Below are 18693 nucleotides of genomic sequence, written 5' to 3'. Positions count from 1 at the left end.
TTTGCGGTTCACAGATTAGGTTTCATTGCTTTTGTTATAAGAATTGTGAAAAAAAATTAAAAAAATATTAGGTTGCTCAAGCGGGCATTACATTGGGGTCTGCTGCTCAAGCGATGGTTTTCTTTCACTCAAGCGGAAAGTAGTATGTGTTTTGTTGCTCAAGTGGTCACGTAGTCTGCTCAAGAGGCCACGTAGTTTGCTCAAGAGGAAAGTAGTATGTGTTTTCTTTTTTTTTTAATTTATTTATTTATTTTAAATATAACTTGCGCGACGCCACAATGGAGTTGTTGCGCAAACATACTTTGTGCGACGCACCAACTACTGCGTCACACAAAGACAGTTTGTGCAACGTACCAACCAATGTGTCACGCAAAGGGTGTTTGCGCGACAAACAAACTGCATCGAGCAAAGGGTTTTTGTGGTTCACCTATGTAAATATTTTAATTGATGATCGAATTAGTTCATTGTATTTATATTGGATAAAGGAGTGTAGCTATAAAAAATCATCAAAATCAGAGTTAAAAAAAGCATTAAATTGTGATTTTTTGTTTATAACCACCAAAAAGTTTTGTCCCGTTACTTGATCTCTAAATATTTTTTCTTTTTTTGTGATTTTTTTCGTATACGATCTTGAAGTATATACAAACAAGTTTGATGGTTGGATCGTTGAAATTAGTTGTGTAGAATGCATATCCCATCAGAACGATAGATTCATTAACACTAAGAGTTTATTTATACTTTCATTAAGTATAACATAAGGTTTTGTGGTATCCACTAGTGTAAATATTTTAAATTGATGATTGAATTAGTTCATTGTGTTCATATTGGATAAAGGAGTGTAGCTGTAAAAAAATCATCAAAATCGGAGTTAAAATAAACGTTAAATCGTGATTTTTCGTTTATAACAGTCGAAAGGTTTTGTCCCGTTGATCTCTGAATTTTTTTTTACAATTTTTTGCGTATGCAATCTCGAAGTATATACAAACAAGTTTGACTGTTGGATCGTTGAAATTAGTTTCGTAGAATGCGTATCCCATCAAAACGATAGATTCACTAACACTTAGAGTTTATTTATACTTTCATTAAGTATAAAATAAGATTTTTGTGGTACCACTCCTAAACTCTTACGACTCAATATGATAAAGCCTATAAAACAAAGAGCAGCTATCATTTCTTCATTATAGATTGAAATATTCTTCGAACTTAATGCACAAATAGATGGAATAGCAGCAAATAGCATCTTTTTGGCATGCATATTCATGGAAGTAAATCTCATTATGAAAGCTTATCTCTATCCTTGCATAAGTTGAACGGGAAAGACTTTTGAATTGGATGCACTCGCCCAACGAGAAAGGCCTTGACCTTGCTAACCAAAAAAAAGAAAGAGAACGAAATGAGAAGAGAACTTCTTTGTAATTCTCTAGGAGTCATGTTTAACTAATTTTAAATTGACGATGGAATTAGTTCATCATATTCATATTGGATAAAGAAGTGTAGCTGTAAAAAATCATCAAAATCATAATCGTCAAAAAGTTTTGTCCCATTACTTGATCTCTGAATGTTTGTTTTTTGCGTATGCGATCTTGAAGCATATACAAACAAGTTTGAAGATTGGATCGTTGAAATTAGTTTCGTAGAATGCGTATCTCATCAAAACGATAAATTAACAATTAGAGTTTATTTATAATCTCAGTTTACTACTCCGAAGTTTCGTGGTTTTCAACATTTGGTACATGAAGTTTTTTTCATCCTAGAGTCATACCTCAAATCTTAATTTTGGGACAGTTTCATACATCCATTAAGTTTTCCGTTAGAACTTCTGTTAACTGATGACGTGACTCCCATGTGGATAATAACTAAGCGCCACATGTTAATATAGGCTCACTTCAATATTAAAAAAAATTAAAAAAATACAAAACAAAAAAATCCACGACTAAAACGACGACGTCACACAACTTGGATCTGAGGGAAGAAGTCCAGGAATGTAATCCAAGGTGGGTTGGATATGAGGGAAGAAGGAAGGGAGGGTGCGGGTTGGGGGAGACTGGTTTTGGGATAATGAAGGTTGAGGGAGAGGGTAAGGGTTGCAGAGGGAAAAAGGAAGGGAGGGGTTGGGGGGAGGTAGAAGATGAGCGGTTTTTTTTTTTTTTTTTTAATTGAAGTGGGCCCATATTAACATGTGGCACTCAGTTATTATCCATGTGAGCGCCACATCATCAGTTAACAGAAGTTCTAACGGAAAATTTAACGGATGTATGAAACTGTCCCAAAATTAAGACTTGACATATGACTTTGGGACGAAAAAAACTTCATATACCAAACGTTGAAAACCACGAAACTTCAGGATAGTAAACTGATATTAACCCTTATTTATACTTTCATTAAGTATAACATAAGATTTTGTGGTATCCACTAGTGTAAATATTTTAAATGGACGATCAAATTAGTTCATTGTATTCATATTGGATAAAGGAGTGTAGTTGTACAAATTCATCAAAACCGGAGTTAAAATAACCGTTAAATCGTGATTTTTCTTTTATAACCGTCGAAAAGTTTTGTCCCATTACTTGATATTTGAATGTTTGTTTTTTGTAATTTTTGGCGTATGTGATCTCGAAGTATATACAAAAAAGTTTGACGGTTGGATCGTTGAAATTAGTTTCATAGAATGTGTATCCCATCAAAATGATCGATTCACTAACACTTAGAGTTTATTTATACTTTCATTAAGTATAATATAAGATTTTTTTTGTATCCACTAGGGTAAATATTTTAAATTGAAGATCAAATTCATTCATTGTATTCATATAGGATCAAGGAGTGTAGCTATAAAAAAATCATAAAAAATGGAGTTAAAATAACCGTTAAATCGTGATTTTTCGTTTATAACCGTTGAAAAGTTTTGTCCCGTTACTTGATTTCTGAATGTTTGGCTTTTGCCATTTTTGACATATGCGATCTCGAAGTATATACAAACAAATTTGACGGTTGGATCATTGAAACTAGTTTCGTACAATACGTATCCCATCAATTTCAATGGTATATATATTTATTAAGTAGATTTAAATTTATTTGTTGTGACATCTCGTTCTGAAATTTATCATATTTTATTTTCAGTGGTAGTGAAATTATCAAAATACCCCAGAGATGCCACGTAGACCTTCCACATGGACCTCGACTTCCCTTTCACCCTTCCAATCTTATTTTACTATTTTCGAATAATACTCATTTTTATAAATACGTGGCCCTAAATGGAACTCAATTCGAAGTTATAATGAAAAAGTTATGTTCAAAACTTTATGAAAATACCAGAAGCAAATCCAAAACTTGGAATCTCTCCTTTTGCGGCACACACCACCACCTATCTAGAGCACGAAATCAGCCCTAGTGCAATTTAAAAGCATGCATAAGTACACTGATTTGACTAAGAGAAGCAAATGGCTTTTAATTAATATTTTATTAAGTACAAATGAAACTTTGGGAAAAATTTTAGTTGTGACGAGAACACGTATGGTACATCATGTATTTTTACGTAAGTGGTGAAAATTTAAAATTTAAAATTATTAACCTTTTAACACATATTTTTCATAATTTATATAAAAATACGTGATATACCATTTCGTGTGACGATAACACTGAAAAATCTCTCAAAACTTTAAAGTTGAATTTTGTACATGGGAGAGTCGCATAAGAACTTCTTGACTTTAATAAAGGCAAGTGGAAGATTTAATATTATTTTGTTTAGGTTTTCAACATCTCACTTTTCTACTTCTTCACACACCATCATTACTTTTTATTAAATCTCTCTCACTTCTTCTCTCATGTCCCATCCCCCCTCCCCCCCCATTTTATTTTACTAAAAATATGACTTTAGCTCTTGAAATTTAATTTTCTCCACATAAAACCCGTCATAAGTTTTTTACTGAAATAAAACCCATTAACTAGATTCCACATCAGCAAATTCATTAATTATATTTGACTTTACACATTTAAAAATTTTGATGCCCAAAACACCCCTATTTGAATGTTTGATGTACACAATTAGTTCCATATAGATTGTAGGGGAGAATTAATGATTTTACGAAAATAATAAGTAATAAATTTATTGCCTAATATATAATAACACAAAACATGCCTAACATATGTAACAATACATGCTTAGTTAAGTCAACAAATTATATTTTACATATAAATGTAGGTAAATTATTTCACACACATATATATAACAAAAAAAAAAATTAAAAAATGCCTGGTATACGTAAAAATTCATGCGAAATAATTTACCTACAAAAAATGTTATTTGATTTAGTGAACCTACTATTCAAATTTTAAAATGTTAGATTGCTTAAAAAAAGCAAAATAATTTCCCCACTATATGTAAAATACAAGCAAAATAATTTACCTACATAATAAAGCAAACCCAATGTATGCAAAATAATGTACCTACATAAAAAAAAATTATTATTTTATTCAATACTATTTTACCTATTATTTTGTACATATAATAATAAAATGTGCCCAATATATATGATGATACATACAATATAATATACCTACAAAATATATGTTATTTGCTCATCATAAATTTACATATAGGTAGATTAATTAGTATAATATGTTTGATCATATATGTAGTATTGTGCATACATACGTACATATATATATATTGAGCTTGTGGTAGTACTAGATACATTTGAACGTGTATATATGTGTGTGTGTGTGTGTGTGTGTGTGTGTGTGTGTTAGGGGTAATAATATGCAATAAATTATTTGTTCATTGTAATTAAGGTGAGTAATAATATTTATTGATTTATTTTGAATGTTGTGGTACAAGTTGTAAATATTTTGTATTAATAGGTCAATTACTTTCCTACATGGCAATCACTTTTAAATTTGGGTTTTATTTGAATGTTTATAATTATGCGGGTTTTTATATAGGAAATAAGAATTACAAGGATCTATATCTAAAGAACCCTTTATTTTATTTCTTCTCCCACGTCAGCCGGTACTCTTCCCTCACATCTTCTCTCTCTGTCTGACACACATCCCATTTTCCCGTGCACTCTCCACTCCCTCACGTCACTCCCTCCTCTCTGCCCACTCAACTCTTCCCACTTTGACAAAAAAAAAAAAAAAAAAAAAAAACTCTTCCCTCATTATTTTCAGAAATCTCTCTTTCTAAATCCCTCTTTCTCTCTCAACATTCCCTATCTTTAGCACCGAGAGATAACCCTTACTCTCACCACAAATCCTTGTCAAATCCAACATCAAAACCATATATCATGAATCCTTGGGACTCAGGGAACCTAGTGATGGTCTTGCATGCACCATCGGTGCACTGTGAAGTGCAGTGCCATTAGACCCGAGAGCTTCGAGCTCTCACCTTCTATCTCAGGTGAGATTTTTTCATTCTCTTCAATTTCTGGGCTTTTGTTGTGATGGAAATGAGCATTATGTTAAGTCTAAACTTGAATCTGCGTGTTTTCAACCTTGCCATCCTTTGCATATGCATGCGCAACCCCAACATCAAACTCCGGCAAGACTTCCGTCAAGTTCATGAGTGGTGGCACTCGGGCTCGCTTAGAATCGATCCTAGGTAACTACATATCTTCATGCATGTGGTTTTTATTTTTTATTTAGCTGGAAATCACTAAGGAATTGACATGCATGCTCTCGGTGTAAACTTTCCAGAATTCGGCGAAGAAACCCGACTCTTGCAAGCCATTTTTCGGCCAAATGCAACCACGAACGAGAACCCCAATGGTATATTTGTTAATCATGTTAGGTGTTAGAAATTGTACAATATTAGAATATGCTTGTTTGGTGAGAAATTTTATAAAAGAATGATGCAGCTTTACTGTTTTTACAACAAGGACCAAACTGCAAAAATTGTTGAAGCTTTAGGGCTGTTTGGTAATTCTCGGAAGTTGGGGGCATTTTTGCAATTACCTCTAGGTTTAGGGGCAATTTTGTAAAATGCGAAATTTGGACAGATTATAGTTTATCTGTACTTTTTGTATATTATTCATGTTTAAGTATTTTGTTAAGTCAATGTGACTTGGTATAGGTACAAGCTTATTCGATTTGATGAATGATAAGGCTTATCAAGAACAAGTAAGCTATGGTTATGTGAATGGGTCTTTTGTTTTTATGTATGTATATGTATATATGATTTTCCTAACAACTGCTTTTATATATTATGATGTGACGTGTGCCATGTTTAGCTTTACAAATAAACTTTTCGTACACTTTATGTTTTTAATATTATTTGTGAGCATAAATTGTGGCATGGCATCCTTGTGTTTTACCTGCTTATTATTACATGTTTGCACGGTGTCTCTTAGTTATTTGTATTGTCCTAGGCCAAGTACTAGCTTCATGTGTAGTTCACATGTACTGTTTACATTCGCTTTGGATCCAAAGTTAGGTGCTAGCCTGTCCTTTTCTATGATGTGTTGGACTTGTATGTGATGTGACTAGCACAGCTCACGTGATGTAGTATTAGAATGTGAAACCTACACTCAGCCTGTTCCATTGTCTGAATACCTCTGCAATGGACTTGTATGCCTACATAAATTAATGAGCATCGATTTCTTATATTATTGAATTGAGATTTGATGTTAAGATATCTTCTTGTTGTGCCTACATCCAATAGCTTACTTGTGATGTAGTGTACTTATTACATACTATTATTATAATATTTTTAGGAAACTATATACTTGTTTTACAGCGAGGGGTTACACTTTTCGAAATGGTTTTATAAAACTTTATTTTCAAGCCCACTCACCCTTGTTTTTCACCCATCTAGGATTTTAGTGGCAGAGGTTTTGTGACGACGAAGATTGTTGGTAAAGCTATTACATAGGAGACCTCTCCTTTCGCTATAAATATCTTGCTCTTCTTTTACTACCATTTATCTATGCTCTGACATCACTTGTGTGATATAGGTTCAATCCCGCTCACATGTGCACTATAAATTAGTCACTTTTAGGTTTTAATTTAGGGAATTGTTATTACCACTTTAAAAATCTCATTCTACACTCCAAACTTTCTATATTAGGAAAGAAAAATACACTTGTGAGGAGTGTAGAATGAGATTTTTGGAGTGCCAATAACATTTCCCTTAATTTATTCACATTTTCCACATCACTACATTTTATGGTTTCTTCACCTTCCAGGTGTCAGCCAGCACATCGCGATTCAGATGTTCAGCTGGATATTTCGGGTCGAGGTGTGTCATTTATTTTGTACGTATAACACTTAAGAAATTAAATGGTATGTATATTTATTAAGTAGCTTTAAATTTATTGTAGTTCGGGTTGGGTTTTTGTTAGAAAATTATATTATTGTGGGTTTTATGTAAAAAAAAATTGAATTTGAAGGGAGTAAAGTTATATTTTCAATAAATTTTATAATAATTTTTTTTTAAAAAAATACCTTGGACGATGCCACAATGTGGCTGTTGCACAAAAACACTTTGAGTGATGTCAAAATGTATAACTGCGTCATGTCATTTGGGATAATTTTGGTGGTGCAATTGTAAAACATAGGCGCTTTTTAAAATTTTCACTACTGGATACCAAACCCAAACTCTCTCTCACTCGATCTCTCTCTTCCCTCTCACTCATCAAGCTTTAATGCCTTAATTTGAAGATTTTGGTATTGTAATTAGATTCAATTTGCAAAATTAAATTAGAAATTGGTGGTCTTAGTGTTAAATCAAATTTAGGGTTAGGAATTTTAGGGTTTTAGTGTTAAATCGAATATTAAGATGTTGATGGTGTTGTGCGTTGTGAGTGTGAATGAAAAACCAAGTAAACTTTGATAAATTTGACATCATGAATCTCTGGATATCGTCTCTATGTATGGTTTTCTCTCCCACTTGTTTAGGGTGGTGGCCTAGCAATTCCTGACACGACCCGATAACCCGGCATGGTACAACACGAAATTAACAGGTGTTTGGGTCGACACGATAACGAATCGGGTCGTTATTGGGTAACCTGATAAGCACCTGTTAAGATAACGGATTGATTCGGGTATACACGTGGGTAACACGATGCACGATAAGTAGAATATTAATTTTATAATTTTTTTTTTTGGTCAATATTAATTTTATAATTTTTTAACCCTAAAAAAAATAATATAATAATTATATATATATATATATATATTAATTTAACAATTTTATACCCCTAAAAACTATAATATATATATATATATATATATTAAATTAACTATAATAATTATACCCCCAAAATATTAACTATAATAATTATATATATTAAATTTTAAATTAAATTTTATAAAAACTATAATTCCATTCCATTCCTGCCGCACCCTTTAAAGAAAAAGGGAGGGAAAATGAAAATTATAAGAAAAGCTGAATATGAAACAAAAAAGAGAGGGAAAGATGGGTAGGCTGCTGCCCTTTGAAGAAAAAGAAGGGAGGAAAAATGAAAATTATAAGAAAAGATGAAAAGGAAACAAAAAAGAGAGGGAAAAATGAAAATTAATAAAAGTGGTGAGATTTTTTATTTTATTTTTAAGTTATTAACTTTTTATCACACATACGACATATCCCTCTACTTTTATAATGCATGTGATGTACTACTCCGTGTATTGGTCAATTATACATACAAAATAAATAGATTTAAATCTACTTAATAAATAAATAAATAAAATATATATATATATATATATATATATATTGTTGATGCACAAAACCGGAGGTCTTGGAACAACGTAAATCCGACCATGAATTTGCAAGAAATGTAAATAACACAAGATGTATCGTGGTTCACCCCAAGGTTTGGGCTACGTCCACACTAATTATTGTATTTCTGAGAGGATTGTGAATGAGAGAGTGTGAGGATCCTCATGGCCTAGGAATTCGCCTCCCCCATTGTGAGGATGAAGAGTTCCTTTTATAGAATAAGGGTTCCTCACTTATTACATATTTACCCTTTTCTTTATTACATAATTACATTTGAGTCCATCGAGTATTTATACGAGATCTAAACACGGAGGCCCTAAGTATGGTACAAACAGTAGTCCCCCAAGTCTTCAATCAAGAGAGTTTTTTGGCTGGAGACTTGAAATTCATTCCATGTGTGGACCGAAGTAACTAGATGTCGTCTAAAATTGATGCTCGATATGAGGCGGTGCCCAATCTGAAATGATGCTCAACTAGAAGTAGCATATGTTGTGAGGTTGCTCTGCTTGTGTTGCCTTGGTTGTCTCGGCTTGTGGCGTTAAAGGTGAGGGAGTCCCTTTTATAAAATAAGGGTTCGCTCCTCAATACATAAATGATGGGTTAGAGTTGATGCTCTCTAATGATGGTGAAGGAGTCCTTTTTATAGAATAAGGGCTCGCTTCTCAATACATAAATGATGGGCTAGAGTTAATGCTCGCGGTGAGGCAGTTGCTTAGCAGGCGACGATGCTCTCTAATGATGGTGAGGGAGTCCCTTTAATAAAGTAAAGGCTCGCTCCTCAATACATAAATGATGGGCTAGAGTTGATGCTCGCGGTGAGGAGGTTGCTCAGCAGGCAGCGATGCTCTCTAATAATGATGAGGGAGTCCCTTTTATAGAATAAGGGCTCGCTCCTCAATACATAAATGATGGGCTAGAGTTGATGCTCGTGGTGAGGCGGTTGCTCAGCAGGCAGCGATGCTCTCTAATAATGATGAGGGAGTCCCTTTTATAGAATAAGGGCTCGCTCCTCAATACATAAATGATGGGCTAGAGTTGATGCTCTTTAATGATGGTGAGGAAGTCCCTTTTATAAAATAAGGGCTCGCTCCTTAATACATAAGCGATGAGTGCTTTCTAACGAAAGTGAGAAAGTCCATTTTATAGAATAAGGGCTCGTTCCTTAGTACATAAATAATGGGCTAAGTCCCCCAAGTATTTTTCATGAGGCCCAATATATGGTACATAATGTAGTCCCCCAAGTCTTCGGTCAATAGAGTTTGTTGGCTGGAGACTTCAAATTGAATCCATGTATAGGCCGAAGTGGCGGTTGTTCGGATGCAGTATTTGTATACCCTGCACTGAAGCTTTGTAAGTGAAGCTTTTGAAGCTTTGAAGCTAGAGCTCTGTAAATGAAGCTTTTAAAGCTAGAGCTCTATAAATGAAGCTTTTAAAGCTAGAGCTCTATAAATGAAGCTTTTGAAGCTGGAGCTCTGTAAATGAAGCTTTTGAAGCTGGAGCTTTTGTAAATGAAGCTTTTGAAGCTAGAGCTCTGTAAATGAAGCTTTTGAAGCTGGTTGACATGAGTGATGCTCATGAATGTTTATGTTAATTGACATGAGTGATGCTCATGGATGTTGACATGAGTGATGCTCATGAATGTTGACATGAGTGATGCTCATGGATGTTGACATGAGTGATGCTCATGAATGTTGACATGAGTGATGCTCATGAATGTTTATGTATGATTGATGCTCATGAATGTTTATGTATGATTGATATGAGTAATGCTTATGTATAATTTGAAGTACTGGGCATACTTTTGATCACCTGGTTGGTGATAATAGTGGCAGGCTGCCGAATAATTTGGAGTACTGGGCGTATTTTTGATCACCTGGGTGGCGATAATAGTGGCAGGGTGCCGAATAATTTTTTGTAGTACTAGGCGTACTTTTGGTCACCTGGTTGGTGATAATAGTGGTAGGGTGCCAAATAATTTTTGTAGTACTGGACGTAGTTTTGGTCACCTGGTTGGTGCTATTTTGGACTTATGAGCCTTCGCCCTCCACACAACATTCCAGCCCATTTATTTTAGGGTTTGCCATTTTTTTTTTACCCTCTGATGGGGTTATACAGATATCTCCGAAAGATACGAAAAATAAATTACATCATTCAAAAATAAGAAAAGTAAATCACATCTTTCTGGTGGGGTTTTTATTCCTTGCTTTTGCAGTGTCCCCATGTGCCTCTATTTTGCTTTCTCTTTATTTTTCTTTCTTTTGGCAGATGATAGACAAGAAATAATGCCATTTCCCTTTTCTTTTTGCTTTTGCTTTTGCTTTCGTCTTTCTCAGCTTTCTGCATGTTCTCCTGTAAAACATAATAGCTGCTTGGATAGCCTTGACACCACCCACTTGCTTTTCTTGCTTTTCTTTCTGTCTCTCCGCTCCTTTCTTTTGCTTTCTGTATTCTGCTTTGGATATGTCACTTGACGACATGATTAAGGGCAATACTCTTTCTCTAAAATGACAACTGCTTGGACAACCTTGATTGGGGACTTGCCTTTATTTATGGTGACCTGATTAAAGGCAATATTCCTTTCTCAAACTGTTCCCACAGACATCCACCACTTGCCTGATCAGAGGATCTGCACCGTCCAATTGGGCACGTGAGACGATCAGGAGAGAAAAGGTGACGAGGAGAGAGAGGATGTGTTCCATAGTTGAACAGCAGAGGCTGTCTGATTATCACCACTACTCTAATCAACGGCGACTGAAGCTCGACAAATGGGGCAGTTGGAGTGATCCTTAAGCCACATGTTTATGCACAGAAAGTGGAAAGGGTGTTTGCAGACACAGAGCTGCGGGACCTCTTCGCTGTCGGCAAACAGAGACAGGCACACAAGGTACTCTATTCCGATTTCCTTAATGTGGGCTTCCTTCTGGTACTTGAGCTCCGAAATTACGTCGTTTTTGTTTTGGGTGTTGGGTTCAGTTTCAAAACTCTGTCAGCCATGGCTGCTTATGTTCTTCTTCGAAGGTGATGATCTGGATTTGGAAAAAGAAGCAGCAGCAGTTGATTTGTTTGTGTTGTCCACGTCGGCATTTCAATCATCTTGAACAGCTTAGTGTTGCAGCCTCCCTTGCTTCACAAGACTGGAACCACGCTTCCAAATTCGGTAAGTATCTGATGGAGCAATTCGACTAATAAACGGGATGACTGAGCTCTCAAAATGAAAACTTATCTCCATATAAAAATCACGAATCCGGGCCGTAGAGGCAACAATACGGGGAAGTCTACGACACCATTTAGCCCAAGCAATGGGCTGGTAGTGTCGTGCAGTGATCATAGCAATTGCTTCCCTCTAGTGCAGACAACTTCTTGGAGAGCACTCTAACCATTCTCATTTTGAAGACTCCAATCAGTACCAACTGCCATCAAAATCTCCGCTGAACTTGGGTCCCGGAGACACACAGCTAGATGAAGAGGAGTCTCACAACCAGGAACGTCTCGGTGATCAATGGCAGCAGATACAGCATCAGCTTAGAGCTCAGCCTCAAAAGATTCATTTTCGGTGCTTACTTCACTGGCCTTGGCAAGTCGAGGGAAGGTAGAGATTGTTTGGATCAAAACTTGAACTTTGGGCTCAGAAAAGGGGCTGGCCCAAAGGGATGCCTAAAGGAAGAGCCGGCCTAAGCCCAGCCAAAACCCAGAAAGCAGAAAATGGGCTTTTCTGACTTGGTGCAGCTCATGAAGACCACTTGCTCACCTACCCAAAAGCCAAGTGGTATAGACTGACCAGCTATACAGCCCATAAAGTACTTTATAATGGCAGAACAAGTAATATAGCTGATGAGTCACTGCCTCTCAAGTTGCATTCGGGCAAGGCTGCTGCTACAAGATGCCAAGCTGAGTTGTCTATAAAAGAAGAAAGAGAAATCAGGATTAAGGACACTCAAACAAACAAACAAATGCAAGCACAAACTCTGCTCAAAGCCAGATTTGCCTTCAGAACGAAGCTGTAGTCAGCCCAAGCCTTCATCCCTCTCGGGATAAGCCTTCACTCAAACCCTTGTAATAGCTCTGCTACCCTGTTCAACCTTGCTGTAGTATCGATTTCTCTTTGGAAACTCCTCTCCTTACCTCTCCCTAAAAGCTCTCAGACCCTTGATAAGCCACAAAGATAGGAACCTGCAAGACGACCAGGCTTGCCCGACAAGGTTAAACCTTGCCCGACCTTCTTTGTTTTTGTCTTTTCATTCATTAGCCTAGCAATATGTTGTATACTTCCAGTTGTATTCAAATTATTTCAAGTAAGATGACTATTAAAAGAATCTCTTAGTACTTGGATCCGATTTGAATATATCTTCATTGTTCAAACCAGATCTAAGTTCTAAGCCCTCGGGCATGTAAATTTAATCAGTTGAAAGTCTTTGGCCTCAAGGCATAAAAAAGAACCTTATGTGGACTTAACCCATCCACGATAGTCCTTGATAAACAAGAAGTCCGAAGTTACTTGGGGTGCAAGTAATCGACCTACCCCTTAGTTTTATTTCTATTATATTATGATTATCATAGAACGATTAAGCATGGAATGGATTCTGATAGGAAGCCTCAAGGCCTACACCTAAGGCCCTACAAAGGCACTTATTTGGATTCATTCCATTCCGCGGTCTAGAACGTTTGAGTATAAGAACAAATTATGATGGGAAGCCTCAAGGCCTACACCTAAGGCCCCACAAAGGCACCTATTTGGGTTCGTTCTATCTCTCAGATTCGGGTAATCAGAAGTATAATAGTTGTAAGGCTCCTGCAATCAATCGAACGAATATTATATGTTCGAGCACTGGTTTAGTTATTGATGGGAAGCCTCAAGGCCTACACCTAAGGCCCTACAAAGGCACCTGTTATAACTAACACGGTTTCTCGGGCGCATATATATATATATATATATATATATATATATATATATATATATACAACTAAAACGCGACATCCATTTTACATCTGCCATGCTAAAGATGGCAGTAGCACGCCTGAGTACTTAGAAGTTAATCTTGATTGTGAGCCTCAAGGCCTACACCTAAGGCCCCACAAAGGCACCTCTCAAAGTTAACGCCGTCCTTCTCTTCCAGCCTTGCTCGACAAGCCGTGCCTGACGAGTCTTGCCCGATAAGCCTTGCCCGACAAAGCCCGACAGTGAAGCAGAAGCCCGACAGCAGCCCTCAACCGGCGCCAACCTCCCGGGGAGCTGTGCGCTCATCGGCCAAGAAACGTCCCCGATGGAAATTCCTGACGCGAACAAAGATAATGCGCTTGAGAATGGCATAGTCACGGCGTGCAACTGCCAAATGAGCTGGACTGTGGGAATATTTGGAAAAATCTTCCACTAATTCTACGGATTTAACTGTTCTTTCAGTTCCTAAGCTATTGTTGCTTTCACTCTTCAGTTTGGAAACTCAAATTCAAACCAACTGCTCTCAAAACTTCAAATTCACCATTCCAAGAACCACAAACCAGGCCATTGCTAAAGCTTTAAGCATTTTTGCAGCTCAATCTCTGAATCCAAACCACACCTGTTGATCTTGAGCTCCATCATAGCACCTATAAGCTACCAGAAAGCCTCAAATCTGAGAGAAAACACAAGAAATTGGGTTTCCAAGTCAAGCCAAGTTAAGAAATCGATTGAGCTGCAGAATGAAAGAGAAAGATGGAAAAGAGAGATGAGAGATATGGAGGGGTTAATCAAACGGCTGGAGTGGAATTTTAGATGTGGGATTTAACAGCCATGATCTTATTATCCATTCTTCTTCTGGGTTCACAATGTATTATTAGCTTTGAAAGTTCAACTCAGTACAAAGAGGATGTGACCCGACTCGGTCCCTGACTCAGTCCCCCACCTCAGATCTCTGTCTCTCTGTCTCTCTGTGTCCCACTCTTCGAGACATGAAAAGATGCGGTGTTAGCTGTGTTGTTGAGAGAGAGATGGAAAATGGGTTTTTGGATGGTTTCTTAAAACTGTAGAGTCTGCGAAGGTTTTTTGGGTTCTTGGGTTTCTGCAGATTCACGACGGAGGTAAAAAAAATGAAAGAGAACCGACATAACTTTTTGTTTCGTTTACCACAGACGGCGCCAAATGTTGATGCACAAAACTGGATGTTTTGGAACAACGTAAATCCAACTGTGAATGTGCAAGAAATGTAAATAATAGAAGATGTATCGTGGTTCACCCCAAGGTTTGGGTTACGTCCACACTAATTATTGTATTTCTGAGAGGATTGTGAGGGAGAGAGTGTGAAGATCCTCATGGCCTAGGAATTCGCCTCCCTCATTGTAAGGGTGATGAGTCCCTTTTATAGAATAAAGGCTCCTCACTTATTACATATTTGCCCCTTCCTTTATTACATAATTACATTTGAGTCCCCCAAGTATTTATACGAGATCTAAATACGGAGGCCCTAAGTATGGTACAAACATATATATATATATACACACACACACACACACACACACACACATACACACACCATTGAACTTGATGAGATACGAATTATACAAAACTAATTTCAACGATCCAACCGTCAAACTTGTTTGTATATGCTTCGAGATCGTATCAGCAAAAAATCGCAAAAAACAAACATTCAGATATCAAGTAACCGAACAAAACTTTTCGATGGTTATAAAACGAAAAATCACGATTTAATGGTTATTTTAACTCTGATTTTGATTATTTTTTATAGCTACACTCCTTAATCCTGTATGAATACAATGAATGAATTCGATCTTCAATTTAAAATATTTACACTAGTGGATACCACAAAATCTTATGTTATACTTAATGAAAGTATGAATAAACTCTTAAGTATTAGTGAATCTATTGTTTTAATGGGATACTCATTCTACAAAATTAGTTTCAATGATCTAACCGACAAACATGTTTGTATATACTTCGAGATCGCATACGCCAAAAATTGCAAAAAACAAATATGCAGAGATAAGGTAACGGGACAAAATTTTTCGACGGTTATAAACGAAAAATCACGATTTAACGGTTATTTTAACTCTGATTTTGATGATTTTTTACAGCTACACTCCTTGACCCTATATGAATACAATGAATGAATTCGATTTTCAATTTAAAATATTTACACTAGGTGAATACCACAAAATCTTATGTTATACTTAATGAAAGTATGAATAAACTCTTAAGTATTAGTGAATCTATTGGTTTGATGGGATACTCATTCTACGAAACTAGTTTCAATGATCCAACTGTCAAACATGTTTATATATACTTCGAGATCGCATACACCAAAAATTGCAAAAAACAAACATTTAGAAATAAAGTAACGAGACAAAACTTTTCGACGACTATAAACGAAAAATCACGACTTAAAAGTTATTTTAACTCCGATTTTGATGATTTTTTACAGTTACACTCCTTGACTCCAGATGAATACAATGAATGAATTCAATCTTCAATTTAAAATATTTACACTAGTGGATACCACAAAATCTTATGTTATACTTAATGAAAGTATGAATAAACTCTTAAGTATTAGTGAATCTATTGTTTTGATGGGATACTCATTCTACAAAACTAGTTTCAATGATCCAACCGTCAAACATGTTTGTATATACTTCGAGATCGCATATGCCAAAAATTGAAAAAAAACAAACATTCAGAGATTAAGAAACGAGACAAAACTTTTTGACGGTTATAAAAAGAAAAATCACGATTTAACGGTCATTTTAACTCCGATTTTGATGATTTTTTGCAGCTATACTCCTTGACCCTATATGAATACAATGAATTAATTCGATCTTCAATTTAAAATATTTACACTAGTGGATACAAAAAAAATATTATGTTATACTTACTGAAAGTATGAATAAACTTTTAAATGTTAGTGAATCTATTGTTTTGATGAGATACACGCATTCTATGAAACTAGTTTCAACGATCCAACCGTTAAACATGTTTGTATATACTTCGAGATCGCATTCACCAAAAATTGCAAAAAACAAACATTCCGAGATCAAGTAACGGGACAACATTTTCGACGGTTATAAAATGAAAAATCACGATTTAACGGTTATTTTAACTCCGATTTTGATGATTCTTTACAGCTACACTCCTTGACCCTATATAAATACAAAGAATGAATTCGATCTTCAATTTAAAATATTTACACTAGTGGATATCACAAAATCTTATGTTATACTTAATAAAAGTATGAATAAACTATAATAATTATATATACTAATTTAACAATTTTATACCCCTTAAAACTATAATAATTATATATATATATATTAAATTAAATTTAAAAAATTGATGACCATTGGATTGGCTGAGATCAAGCCAAAGTTCCAATACAATTTCATGATGATCGATGTAAATCGAGGATTTTGTAAATTGAGGTTTAAACTTTTGAGAAAGACTTCACAACCTTGAAAACAAATTTTTTTCATTTTGCATATCCTTGCACATTTAATATTTGTAATAGATTAGTAGTGTATGTATTATTTTTTTTTATTAGACGCTTATTTTTTAGTGTAGATGTAGTACTTAAACGACAAATATGTTTTAATGTTTTGAAGTAATATTTATGTGGCAATGTGTGGTATGTACAAATTTAGGAAAAAAAAAATATTTTTCTTAACGGGTCATAACGGGTCGGGTCACTTTACCCGTTGGGTAAAGTGACCCGACCTGTTAAGGACCCGTTAAGATAACAGATGTGACACGACACGACCCGTTAAGATAGCAGGTGTTACACGAACACGACAGACACGGCCCGTTTGCCAGGCCTGTGGGTTGGTACGCTTTCTGTCTATTGTTTCAGGTATGGGTATTTTGCTTCTGAATATAATTGAAATCTTCAGTAAATACTTTATTAAATAAGGCATTTCTTGAACCTGAAACCTTCAGTAAATACTTTATTACATTGAGGTTCAAACGTTCTGTAATCACTCAGGAAAATTAGTAAATCTCCACCATCATGAGGGATTAAAGGAACATTTGGATTTGGCAGTTCTCCGAAATCCAACTCCAAATGCTTGAGATTTTTAGTGTAGGAAACAAAACAGCTAGCTGATGCACTCTCACAGTTTCAAGAAATCAACAAATGAATGTATACAAACACACAAAAGCATAAATAGCTAATAAAGTAGCTTAAAACCTAGCATTGTCTTCTGATCCTTGTTCAATAGGCATCCATGGACCGGAGAACGGGGCAATTAAGTTTACTCTTCAACCATGCTCCTAATGCCATAGCTATGTTCTAAGAATTAAAGTCTAAAAATCAAGCAGGAAGAAAAAGGTAGTGTTTTCTGAAATCAATTATCAGTATGGTTCATCTTTGGAGAAGTTATGAACGCAATTCTGCTAACAGAGCATGAAAATCATTCTGTAATGCATGTATATATTGACAATTATCTCTAACAGGCTATCAGTATCACATGGTTAAAAGCAGTACAGCGCAATGTATTGCGGGTTATATATTAGTTAAAGTGTAAATAGTAGTTTATTATTCCACATTGGTGAAGTATATGTAATATCAATTGCAACTCCTATATATACTCCACTTTGGAGATTAATAAATATATAAGAAATTCTCAAATATTGTCATATATATTTTTGGTATTTACCATATTTAGTTTAATATGACATCAGAGCAGTTCGTTCTTGGTGACATGTGTGCTTTAATTTTGTGCTCACATTTTTCGTGATTTCCTTCGTTAAAAAAAAAAAAAGTGAATAGTGTCGTGCTACAGTACATCGTTTGCTACAGTACATAATCAGTGATTTGCTTTGTGAACATATTGCTACAGTGCCATGAATAGTGCTTTGCTACAGTCGTGAACAGTGATTGCTATAGTGTTCTGGTAAATTGTTTTCATTTCGCTGCGTATCTTTTGTACCTTTATTGTTTGTGATTTTGTTCAATGACTCAATATAATCATAGTGTTGTTATGCATCTTGGTAGAACAAATAA

The 18693-nt window shown here is 35.4% G+C and overlaps 1 long non-coding RNA gene across 1 annotated transcript; it reads left to right on the top strand.

Annotated features, from left to right (window-relative positions):
- The first annotated feature begins 5117 nt into the window (after positions 1 to 5117).
- Positions 5118 to 6134, top strand: LOC139191297 (uncharacterized). The gene is made up of 2 exons (XR_011575289.1): positions 5118 to 5596; positions 5692 to 6134. It is a non-coding gene; the product is annotated as an uncharacterized lncRNA (long non-coding RNA).
- Positions 6135 to 18693: the final 12559 nt, after the last annotated feature.

This window comes from Malus domestica, chromosome 14 (assembly GCF_042453785.1).
Source record: "Malus domestica chromosome 14, GDT2T_hap1".
Taxonomy (NCBI): domain Eukaryota; kingdom Viridiplantae; phylum Streptophyta; class Magnoliopsida; order Rosales; family Rosaceae; genus Malus; species Malus domestica.
The sequence above is the reverse complement of the archived record's forward strand: the minus strand, read 5'-3'. Positions and strand labels throughout refer to the sequence as shown.